General features: G+C 45.7%; 12 non-coding genes across 12 annotated transcripts; all 12 read left to right on the top strand.

Annotated features, from left to right (window-relative positions):
- Positions 1–337: 337 nt before the first annotated feature.
- On the top strand, positions 338–410 carry TRNAV-CAC (transfer RNA valine (anticodon CAC)). The gene has a single exon. It is a non-coding gene; the product is annotated as a tRNA-Val (tRNA).
- Positions 411–965: 555 nt separating this feature from the next.
- On the top strand, positions 966–1,038 carry TRNAV-AAC (transfer RNA valine (anticodon AAC)). Its single transcript has one exon. It is a non-coding gene; the product is annotated as a tRNA-Val (tRNA).
- Positions 1,039–1,149: 111 nt separating this feature from the next.
- On the top strand, positions 1,150–1,222 carry TRNAV-CAC (transfer RNA valine (anticodon CAC)). Its single transcript has one exon. It is a non-coding gene; the product is annotated as a tRNA-Val (tRNA).
- Positions 1,223–2,587: 1,365 nt separating this feature from the next.
- Positions 2,588–2,660, top strand: TRNAV-AAC (transfer RNA valine (anticodon AAC)). Its single transcript has one exon. It is a non-coding gene; the product is annotated as a tRNA-Val (tRNA).
- Positions 2,661–3,581: 921 nt separating this feature from the next.
- TRNAV-CAC (transfer RNA valine (anticodon CAC)) lies at positions 3,582–3,654 on the top strand. Its single transcript has one exon. It is a non-coding gene; the product is annotated as a tRNA-Val (tRNA).
- A 555-nt stretch (positions 3,655–4,209) lies between these two features.
- TRNAV-AAC (transfer RNA valine (anticodon AAC)) lies at positions 4,210–4,282 on the top strand. Its single transcript has one exon. It is a non-coding gene; the product is annotated as a tRNA-Val (tRNA).
- Positions 4,283–4,393: 111 nt separating this feature from the next.
- Positions 4,394–4,466, top strand: TRNAV-CAC (transfer RNA valine (anticodon CAC)). Its single transcript has one exon. It is a non-coding gene; the product is annotated as a tRNA-Val (tRNA).
- A 1,549-nt stretch (positions 4,467–6,015) lies between these two features.
- TRNAV-CAC (transfer RNA valine (anticodon CAC)) lies at positions 6,016–6,088 on the top strand. The gene has a single exon. It is a non-coding gene; the product is annotated as a tRNA-Val (tRNA).
- Positions 6,089–6,643: 555 nt separating this feature from the next.
- TRNAV-AAC (transfer RNA valine (anticodon AAC)) lies at positions 6,644–6,716 on the top strand. Its single transcript has one exon. It is a non-coding gene; the product is annotated as a tRNA-Val (tRNA).
- Positions 6,717–6,827: 111 nt separating this feature from the next.
- On the top strand, positions 6,828–6,900 carry TRNAV-CAC (transfer RNA valine (anticodon CAC)). Its single transcript has one exon. It is a non-coding gene; the product is annotated as a tRNA-Val (tRNA).
- Positions 6,901–9,075: 2,175 nt separating this feature from the next.
- Positions 9,076–9,148, top strand: TRNAV-AAC (transfer RNA valine (anticodon AAC)). Its single transcript has one exon. It is a non-coding gene; the product is annotated as a tRNA-Val (tRNA).
- A 111-nt stretch (positions 9,149–9,259) lies between these two features.
- On the top strand, positions 9,260–9,332 carry TRNAV-CAC (transfer RNA valine (anticodon CAC)). The gene has a single exon. It is a non-coding gene; the product is annotated as a tRNA-Val (tRNA).
- The last annotated feature ends 1,319 nt before the right edge of the window (positions 9,333–10,651 follow it).

Genomic DNA, 10,651 nt, shown 5'->3' with positions numbered 1-10,651 from the left:
TGGGCTTTCTTCCTTCTTTGCTTCATTACCAAAGAGTATCATTTGCAAGGACGGTAAACTGAACTCAGGTTATCAACCAACCAGAAGCAAATAATAGCTAATACGGTGACCCCAACCTCCGAGCAACCAACCCGAAAAATGCTGTCGTGATAGGTTTCTGTAGTGTAGTGGTTATCACGTTCGCCTAACACGCGAAAGGTCCCCGGTTCAAAACCGGGCAGAAACAATTTGAGCGCGCTAGTGCTTTTTGTCAATGTCGCTTTCAGCAGCTCTTTTCACCGATCTTACTTTAGGGTAGACTTTCGGTCTGCAAGGCTCAAAAAAACAGCATGAATGGGTTTCTGTAGTGTAGTGGTTATCACGTTCGCCTCACACGCGAAAGGTCCCCGGTTCGAAACCGGGCAGAAACAGTGCTTACCTTTAACTTTTTCACAGTCTGGCAAACTCAAAGCTCTTGCCATGCCTTGCCCCTCTGGCAGCCGTAAGCCAAATCTGCCAATACAAAGCACAGTTTAGGTGCAACACCTTCAATGTGAGCTCTTTTTCTTCACTGTTTATGAGCTGACCATCGCTGTAAGTATTTGGTGTTTAGGCAAACTTGTTTTCTGGACCCAAAGGCAATTGGAATGTGGACTTTGGTTCTCCTGCTTAGTCAGCTGAGCTGGAAAACCTGACGACCATTGGCGTATGTTTTCAGCTGACCTGGTGAGAAAAGTGTGTGGAAAAGCTAGAGGTGATATCCATGACTCAGTGTATCTTGCCAGTACTGGCTGTTTTGAGGATGTTATTTGTATCAAGTTAGGCATCCGAGATGGGCTTTCTTCCTTCTTTGCTTCATTACCAAAGAGTATCATTTGCAAGGACGGTAAACTGAACTCAGGTTATCAACCAACCAGAAGCAAATAATAGCTAATACGGTGACCCCAACCTCCGAGCAACCAACCCGAAAAATGCTGTTGAGATAGGTTTCTGTAGTGTAGTGGTTATCACGTTCGCCTAACACGCGAAAGGTCCCCGGTTCGAAACCGGGCAGAAACAATTTGAGCACGCTAGTGCTTTTTGTCAATGTCGCTTTCAGCAGCTCTTTTCACCGATCTTACTTTAGGGTAGACTTTCGGTCTGCAAGGCTCAAAAAAACAGCATGAATGGGTTTCTGTAGTGTAGTGGTTATCACGTTCGCCTCACACGCGAAAGGTCCCCGGTTCGAAACCGGGCAGAAACAGTGCTTACCTTTAACTTTTTCACAGTCTGGCAAACTCAAAGCTCTTGCCATGCCTTGCCCCTCTGGCAGCCGTAAGCCAAATCTGCCAATACAAAGCACAGTTTAGGTGCAACACCTTCAATGTGAGCTCTTTTTCTTCACTGTTTATGAGCTGACCATCGCTGTAAGTGTTTGGTGTTTAGGCAAACTTGTTTTCTGGACCCAAAGGCAATTGGAATGTGGACTTTGGTTCTCCTGCTTAGTCAGCTGAGCTGGAAAACCTGACGACCATTGGCGTATGTTTTCAGCTGACCTGGTGAGAAAAGTGTGTGGAAAAGCTAGAGGTGATATCCATGACTCAGTGTATCTTGCCAGTACTGGCTGTTTTGAGGATGTTATTTGTATCAAGTTAGGCATCCGAGATGGGCTTTCTTCCTTCTTTGCTTCATTACCAAAGAGTATCATTTGCAAGGACGGTAAACTGAACTCAGGTTATCAACCAACCAGAAGCAAATAATAGCTAATACGGTGACCCCAACCTCCGAGCAACCAACCCGAAAAGTGCTGTCGTGATAGGTTTCTGTAGTGTAGTGGTTATCACGTTTGCCTAACACGCGAAAGGTCCCCGGTTCGAAACCGGGCAGAAACAATTTGAGCGCGCTAGTGCTTTTTGTCAATGTCGCTTTCAGCAGCTCTTTTCACCGATCTTACTTTAGGGTAGACTTTCGGTTTGCAAGGCTCAAAAACAGCATGAATGGGTTTCTGTAGTGTAGTGGTTATCACGTTCACCTCACACGCGAAAGGTCCCCGGTTCGAAACCAGGCAGAAAAAGTGCTTACCTTTAACTTTTTCACAGTCTGGCAAACTCAAAGCTCTTGCCATGCCTTGCCCCTCTGGCAGCCGTAAGCCAAATCTGCCAATACAAAGCACAGTTTAGGTGCAACACCTTCAATGTGAGCTCTTTTTCTTCACTGTTTATGAGCTGACCATCGCTGTAAGTGTTTGGTGTTTAGGCAAACTTGTTTTCTGGACCCAAAGGCAATTGGAATGTGGACTTTGGTTCTCCTGCTTAGTCAGCTGAGCTGGAAAACCTGACGACCATTGGCGTATGTTTTCAGCTGACCTGGTGAGAAAAGTGTGTGGAAAAGCTAGAGGTGATATCCATGACTCAGTGTATCTTGCCAGTACTGGCTGTTTTGAGGATGTTATTTGTATCAAGTTAGGCATCCGAGATGGGCTTTCTTCCTTCTTTGCTTCATTACCAAAGAGTATCATTTGCAAGGACGGTAAACTGAACTCAGGTTATCAACCAACCAGAAGCAAATAATAGCTAATACGGTGACCCCAACCTCCGAGCAACCAACCCGAAAAGTGCTGTCGTGATAGGTTTCTGTAGTGTAGTGGTTATCACGTTCGCCTAACACGCGAAAGGTCCCCGGTTCGAAACCGGGCAGAAACAATTTGAGCGCGCTAGTGCTTTTTGTCAATGTCGCTTTCAGCAGCTCTTTTCACCGATCTTACTTTAGGGTAGACTTTCGGTTTGCAAGGCTCAAAAACAGCATGAATGGGTTTCTGTAGTGTAGTGGTTATCACGTTCACCTCACACGCGAAAGGTCCCCGGTTCGAAACCAGGCAGAAAAAGTGCTTACCTTTAACTTTTTCACAGTCTGGCAAACTCAAAGCTCTTGCCATGCCTTGCCCCTCTGGCAGCCGTAAGCCAAATCTGCCAATACAAAGCACAGTTTAGGTGCAACACCTTCAATGTGAGCTCTTTTTCTTCACTGTTTATGAGCTGACCATCGCTGTAAGTGTTTGGTGTTTAGGCAAACTTGTTTTCTGGACCCAAAGGCAATTGGAATGTGGACTTTGGTTCTCCTGCTTAGTCAGCTGAGCTGGAAAACCTGACGACCATTGGCGTATGTTTTCAGCTGACCTGGTGAGAAAAGTGTGTGGAAAAGCTAGAGGTGATATCCATGACTCAGTGTATCTTGCCAGTACTGGCTGTTTTGAGGATGTTATTTGTATCAAGTTAGGCATCCGAGATGGGCTTTCTTCCTTCTTTGCTTCATTACCAAAGAGTATCATTTGCAAGGACGGTAAACTGAACTCAGGTTATCAACCAACCAGAAGCAAATAATAGCTAATACGGTGACCCCAACCTCCGAGCAACCAACCCGAAAAATGCTGTCGTGATAGGTTTCTGTAGTGTAGTGGTTATCACGTTCGCCTAACACGCGAAAGGTCCCCGGTTCAAAACCGGGCAGAAACAATTTGAGCGCGCTAGTGCTTTTTGTCAATGTCGCTTTCAGCAGCTCTTTTCACCGATCTTACTTTAGGGTAGACTTTCGGTCTGCAAGGCTCAAAGAAACAGCATGAATGGGTTTCTGTAGTGTAGTGGTTATCACGTTCGCCTCACACGCGAAAGGTCCCCGGTTCGAAACCGGGCAGAAACAGTGCTTACCTTTAACTTTTTCACAGTCTGGCAAACTCAAAGCTCTTGCCATGCCTTGCCCCTCTGGCAGCCGTAAGCCAAATCTGCCAATACAAAGCACAGTTTAGGTGCAACACCTTCAATGTGAGCTCTTTTTCTTCACTGTTTATGAGCTGACCATCGCTGTAAGTATTTGGTGTTTAGGCAAACTTGTTTTCTGGACCCAAAGGCAATTGGAATGTGGACTTTGGTTCTCCTGCTTAGTCAGCTGAGCTGGAAAACCTGACGACCATTGGCGTATGTTTTCAGCTGACCTGGTGAGAAAAGTGTGTGGAAAAGCTAGAGGTGATATCCATGACTCAGTGTATCTTGCCAGTACTGGCTGTTTTGAGGATGTTATTTGTATCAAGTTAGGCATCCGAGATGGGCTTTCTTCCTTCTTTGCTTCATTACCAAAGAGTATCATTTGCAAGGACGGTAAACTGAACTCAGGTTATCAACCAACCAGAAGCAAATAATAGCTAATACGGTGACCCCAACCTCCGAGCAACCAACCCGAAAAATGCTGTTGAGATAGGTTTCTGTAGTGTAGTGGTTATCACGTTCGCCTAACACGCGAAAGGTCCCCGGTTCGAAACCGGGCAGAAACAATTTGAGCACGCTAGTGCTTTTTGTCAATGTCGCTTTCAGCAGCTCTTTTCACCGATCTTACTTTAGGGTAGACTTTCGGTCTGCAAGGCTCAAAAAAACAGCATGAATGGGTTTCTGTAGTGTAGTGGTTATCACGTTCGCCTCACACGCGAAAGGTCCCCGGTTCGAAACCGGGCAGAAACAGTGCTTACCTTTAACTTTTTCACAGTCTGGCAAACTCAAAGCTCTTGCCATGCCTTGCCCCTCTGGCAGCCGTAAGCCAAATCTGCCAATACAAAGCACAGTTTAGGTGCAACACCTTCAATGTGAGCTCTTTTTCTTCACTGTTTATGAGCTGACCATCGCTGTAAGTGTTTGGTGTTTAGGCAAACTTGTTTTCTGGACCCAAAGGCAATTGGAATGTGGACTTTGGTTCTCCTGCTTAGTCAGCTGAGCTGGAAAACCTGACGACCATTGGCGTATGTTTTCAGCTGACCTGGTGAGAAAAGTGTGTGGAAAAGCTAGAGGTGATATCCATGACTCAGTGTATCTTGCCAGTACTGGCTGTTTTGAGGATGTTATTTGTATCAAGTTAGGCATCCGAGATGGGCTTTCTTCCTTCTTTGCTTCATTACCAAAGAGTATCATTTGCAAGGACGGTAAACTGAACTCAGGTTATCAACCAACCAGAAGCAAATAATAGCTAATACGGTGACCCCAACCTCCGAGCAACCAACCCGAAAAGTGCTGTCGTGATAGGTTTCTGTAGTGTAGTGGTTATCACGTTTGCCTAACACGCGAAAGGTCCCTGGTTCGAAACCGGGCAGAAACAATTTGAGCGCGCTAGTGCTTTTTGTCAATGTCGCTTTCAGCAGCTCTTTTCACCGATCTTACTTTAGGGTAGACTTTCGGTTTGCAAGGCTCAAAAACAGCATGAATGGGTTTCTGTAGTGTAGTGGTTATCACGTTCACCTCACACGCGAAAGGTCCCCGGTTCGAAACCAGGCAGAAAAAGTGCTTACCTTTAACTTTTTCACAGTCTGGCAAACTCAAAGCTCTTGCCATGCCTTGCCCCTCTGGCAGCCGTAAGCCAAATCTGCCAATACAAAGCACAGTTTAGGTGCAACACCTTCAATGTGAGCTCTTTTTCTTCACTGTTTATGAGCTGACCATCGCTGTAAGTGTTTGGTGTTTAGGCAAACTTGTTTTCTGGACCCAAAGGCAATTGGAATGTGGACTTTGGTTCTCCTGCTTAGTCAGCTGAGCTGGAAAACCTGACGACCATTGGCGTATGTTTTCAGCTGACCTGGTGAGAAAAGTGTGTGGAAAAGCTAGAGGTGATATCCATGACTCAGTGTATCTTGCCAGTACTGGCTGTTTTGAGGATGTTATTTGTATCAAGTTAGGCATCCGAGATGGGCTTTCTTCCTTCTTTGCTTCATTACCAAAGAGTATCATTTGCAAGGACGGTAAACTGAACTCAGGTTATCAACCAACCAGAAGCAAATAATAGCTAATACGGTGACCCCAACCTCCGAGCAACCAACCCGAAAAATGCTGTCGTGATAGGTTTCTGTAGTGTAGTGGTTATCACGTTCGCCTAACACGCGAAAGGTCCCCGGTTCAAAACCGGGCAGAAACAATTTGAGCGCGCTAGTGCTTTTTGTCAATGTCGCTTTCAGCAGCTCTTTTCACCGATCTTACTTTAGGGTAGACTTTCGGTCTGCAAGGCTCAAAGAAACAGCATGAATGGGTTTCTGTAGTGTAGTGGTTATCACGTTCGCCTCACACGCGAAAGGTCCCCGGTTCGAAACCGGGCAGAAACAGTGCTTACCTTTAACTTTTTCACAGTCTGGCAAACTCAAAGCTCTTGCCATGCCTTGCCCCTCTGGCAGCCGTAAGCCAAATCTGCCAATACAAAGCACAGTTTAGGTGCAACACCTTCAATGTGAGCTCTTTTTCTTCACTGTTTATGAGCTGACCATCGCTGTAAGTATTTGGTGTTTAGGCAAACTTGTTTTCTGGACCCAAAGGCAATTGGAATGTGGACTTTGGTTCTCCTGCTTAGTCAGCTGAGCTGGAAAACCTGACGACCATTGGCGTATGTTTTCAGCTGACCTGGTGAGAAAAGTGTGTGGAAAAGCTAGAGGTGATATCCATGACTCAGTGTATCTTGCCAGTACTGGCTGTTTTGAGGATGTTATTTGTATCAAGTTAGGCATCCGAGATGGGCTTTCTTCCTTCTTTGCTTCATTACCAAAGAGTATCATTTGCAAGGACGGTAAACTGAACTCAGGTTATCAACCAACCAGAAGCAAATAATAGCTAATACGGTGACCCCAACCTCCGAGCAACCAACCCGAAAAATGCTGTTGAGATAGGTTTCTGTAGTGTAGTGGTTATCACGTTCGCCTAACACGCGAAAGGTCCCCGGTTCGAAACCGGGCAGAAACAATTTGAGCACGCTAGTGCTTTTTGTCAATGTCGCTTTCAGCAGCTCTTTTCACCGATCTTACTTTAGGGTAGACTTTCGGTCTGCAAGGCTCAAAAAAACAGCATGAATGGGTTTCTGTAGTGTAGTGGTTATCACGTTCGCCTCACACGCGAAAGGTCCCCGGTTCGAAACCGGGCAGAAACAGTGCTTACCTTTAACTTTTTCACAGTCTGGCAAACTCAAAGCTCTTGCCATGCCTTGCCCCTCTGGCAGCCGTAAGCCAAATCTGCCAATACAAAGCACAGTTTAGGTGCAACACCTTCAATGTGAGCTCTTTTTCTTCACTGTTTATGAGCTGACCATCGCTGTAAGTGTTTGGTGTTTAGGCAAACTTGTTTTCTGGACCCAAAGGCAATTGGAATGTGGACTTTGGTTCTCCTGCTTAGTCAGCTGAGCTGGAAAACCTGACGACCATTGGCGTATGTTTTCAGCTGACCTGGTGAGAAAAGTGTGTGGAAAAGCTAGAGGTGATATCCATGACTCAGTGTATCTTGCCAGTACTGGCTGTTTTGAGGATGTTATTTGTATCAAGTTAGGCATCCGAGATGGGCTTTCTTCCTTCTTTGCTTCATTACCAAAGAGTATCATTTGCAAGGACGGTAAACTGAACTCAGGTTATCAACCAACCAGAAGCAAATAATAGCTAATACGGTGACCCCAACCTCCGAGCAACCAACCCGAAAAGTGCTGTCGTGATAGGTTTCTGTAGTGTAGTGGTTATCACGTTTGCCTAACACGCGAAAGGTCCCTGGTTCGAAACCGGGCAGAAACAATTTGAGCGCGCTAGTGCTTTTTGTCAATGTCGCTTTCAGCAGCTCTTTTCACCGATCTTACTTTAGGGTAGACTTTCGGTTTGCAAGGCTCAAAAACAGCATGAATGGGTTTCTGTAGTGTAGTGGTTATCACGTTCACCTCACACGCGAAAGGTCCCCGGTTCGAAACCAGGCAGAAAAAGTGCTTACCTTTAACTTTTTCACAGTCTGGCAAACTCAAAGCTCTTGCCATGCCTTGCCCCTCTGGCAGCCGTAAGCCAAATCTGCCAATACAAAGCACAGTTTAGGTGCAACACCTTCAATGTGAGCTCTTTTTCTTCACTGTTTATGAGCTGACCATCGCTGTAAGTGTTTGGTGTTTAGGCAAACTTGTTTTCTGGACCCAAAGGCAATTGGAATGTGGACTTTGGTTCTCCTGCTTAGTCAGCTGAGCTGGAAAACCTGACGACCATTGGCGTATGTTTTCAGCTGACCTGGTGAGAAAAGTGTGTGGAAAAGCTAGAGGTGATATCCATGACTCAGTGTATCTTGCCAGTACTGGCTGTTTTGAGGATGTTATTTGTATCAAGTTAGGCATCCGAGATGGGCTTTCTTCCTTCTTTGCTTCATTACCAAAGAGTATCATTTGCAAGGACGGTAAACTGAACTCAGGTTATCAACCAACCAGAAGCAAATAATAGCTAATACGGTGACCCCAACCTCCGAGCAACCAACCCGAAAAGTGCTGTCGTGATAGGTTTCTGTAGTGTAGTGGTTATCACGTTTGCCTAACACGCGAAAGGTCCCCGGTTTGAAACCGGGCAGAAACAATTTGAGCGCGCTAGTGCTTTTTGTCAATGTCGCTTTCAGCAGCTCTTTTCACCGATCTTACTTTAGGGTAGACTTTCGGTTTGCAAGGCTCAAAAACAGCATGAATGGGTTTCTGTAGTGTAGTGGTTATCACGTTCACCTCACACGCGAAAGGTCCCCGGTTCGAAACCAGGCAGAAAAAGTGCTTACCTTTAACTTTTTCACAGTCTGGCAAACTCAAAGCTCTTGCCATGCCTTGCCCCTCTGGCAGCCGTAAGCCAAATCTGCCAATACAAAGCACAGTTTAGGTGCAACACCTTCAATGTGAGCTCTTTTTCTTCACTGTTTATGAGCTGACCATCGCTGTAAGTGTTTGGTGTTTAGGCAAACTTGTTTTCTGGACCCAAAGGCAATTGGAATGTGGACTTTGGTTCTCCTGCTTAGTCAGCTGAGCTGGAAAACCTGACGACCATTGGCGTATGTTTTCAGCTGACCTGGTGAGAAAAGTGTGTGGAAAAGCTAGAGGTGATATCCATGACTCAGTGTATCTTGCCAGTACTGGCTGTTTTGAGGATGTTATTTGTATCAAGTTAGGCATCCGAGATGGGCTTTCTTCCTTCTTTGCTTCATTACCAAAGAGTATCATTTGCAAGGACGGTAAACTGAACTCAGGTTATCAACCAACCAGAAGCAAATAATAGCTAATACGGTGACCCCAACCTCCGAGCAACCAACCCGAAAAATGCTGTTGAGATAGGTTTCTGTAGTGTAGTGGTTATCACGTTCGCCTAACACGCGAAAGGTCCCCGGTTCGAAACCGGGCAGAAACAATTTGAGCACGCTAGTGCTTTTTGTCAATGTCGCTTTCAGCAGCTCTTTTCACCGATCTTACTTTAGGGTAGACTTTCGGTCTGCAAGGCTCAAAAAAACAGCATGAATGGGTTTCTGTAGTGTAGTGGTTATCACGTTCGCCTCACACGCGAAAGGTCCCCGGTTCGAAACCGGGCAGAAACAGTGCTTACCTTTAACTTTTTCACAGTCTGGCAAACTCAAAGCTCTTGCCATGCCTTGCCCCTCTGGCAGCCGTAAGCCAAATCTGCCAATACAAAGCACAGTTTAGGTGCAACACCTTCAATGTGAGCTCTTTTTCTTCACTGTTTATGAGCTGACCATCGCTGTAAGTGTTTGGTGTTTAGGCAAACTTGTTTTCTGGACCCAAAGGCAATTGGAATGTGGACTTTGGTTCTCCTGCTTAGTCAGCTGAGCTGGAAAACCTGACGACCATTGGCGTATGTTTTCAGCTGACCTGGTGAGAAAAGTGTGTGGAAAAGCTAGAGGTGATATCCATGACTCAGTGTATCTTGCCAGTACTGGCTGTTTTGAGGATGTTATTTGTATCAAGTTAGGCATCCGAGATGGGCTTTCTTCCTTCTTTGCTTCATTACCAAAGAGTATCATTTGCAAGGACGGTAAACTGAACTCAGGTTATCAACCAACCAGAAGCAAATAATAGCTAATACGGTGACCCCAACCTCCGAGCAACCAACCCGAAAAGTGCTGTCGTGATAGGTTTCTGTAGTGTAGTGGTTATCACGTTTGCCTAACACGCGAAAGGTCCCTGGTTCGAAACCGGGCAGAAACAATTTGAGCGCGCTAGTGCTTTTTGTCAATGTCGCTTTCAGCAGCTCTTTTCACCGATCTTACTTTAGGGTAGACTTTCGGTTTGCAAGGCTCAAAAACAGCATGAATGGGTTTCTGTAGTGTAGTGGTTATCACGTTCACCTCACACGCGAAAGGTCCCCGGTTCGAAACCAGGCAGAAAAAGTGCTTACCTTTAACTTTTTCACAGTCTGGCAAACTCAAAGCTCTTGCCATGCCTTGCCCCTCTGGCAGCCGTAAGCCAAATCTGCCAATACAAAGCACAGTTTAGGTGCAACACCTTCAATGTGAGCTCTTTTTCTTCACTGTTTATGAGCTGACCATCGCTGTAAGTGTTTGGTGTTTAGGCAAACTTGTTTTCTGGACCCAAAGGCAATTGGAATGTGGACTTTGGTTCTCCTGCTTAGTCAGCTGAGCTGGAAAACCTGACGACCATTGGCGTATGTTTTCAGCTGACCTGGTGAGAAAAGTGTGTGGAAAAGCTAGAGGTGATATCCATGACTCAGTGTATCTTGCCAGTACTGGCTGTTTTGAGGATGTTATTTGTATCAAGTTAGGCATCCGAGATGGGCTTTCTTCCTTCTTTGCTTCATTACCAAAGAGTATCATTTGCAAGGACGGTAAACTGAACTCAGGTTATCAACCAACCAGAAGCAAATAATAGCTAATACGGT

Source organism: Lithobates pipiens, unplaced genomic scaffold, assembly GCF_037356315.1.
Source record: "Lithobates pipiens isolate NorthernLeopardFrog02 unplaced genomic scaffold, aLitPip1_a1.2 Scaffold_8, whole genome shotgun sequence".
NCBI classification, from domain to species: domain Eukaryota; kingdom Metazoa; phylum Chordata; class Amphibia; order Anura; family Ranidae; genus Lithobates; species Lithobates pipiens.
This window is presented reverse-complemented; position numbering and strand designations above follow the sequence as displayed.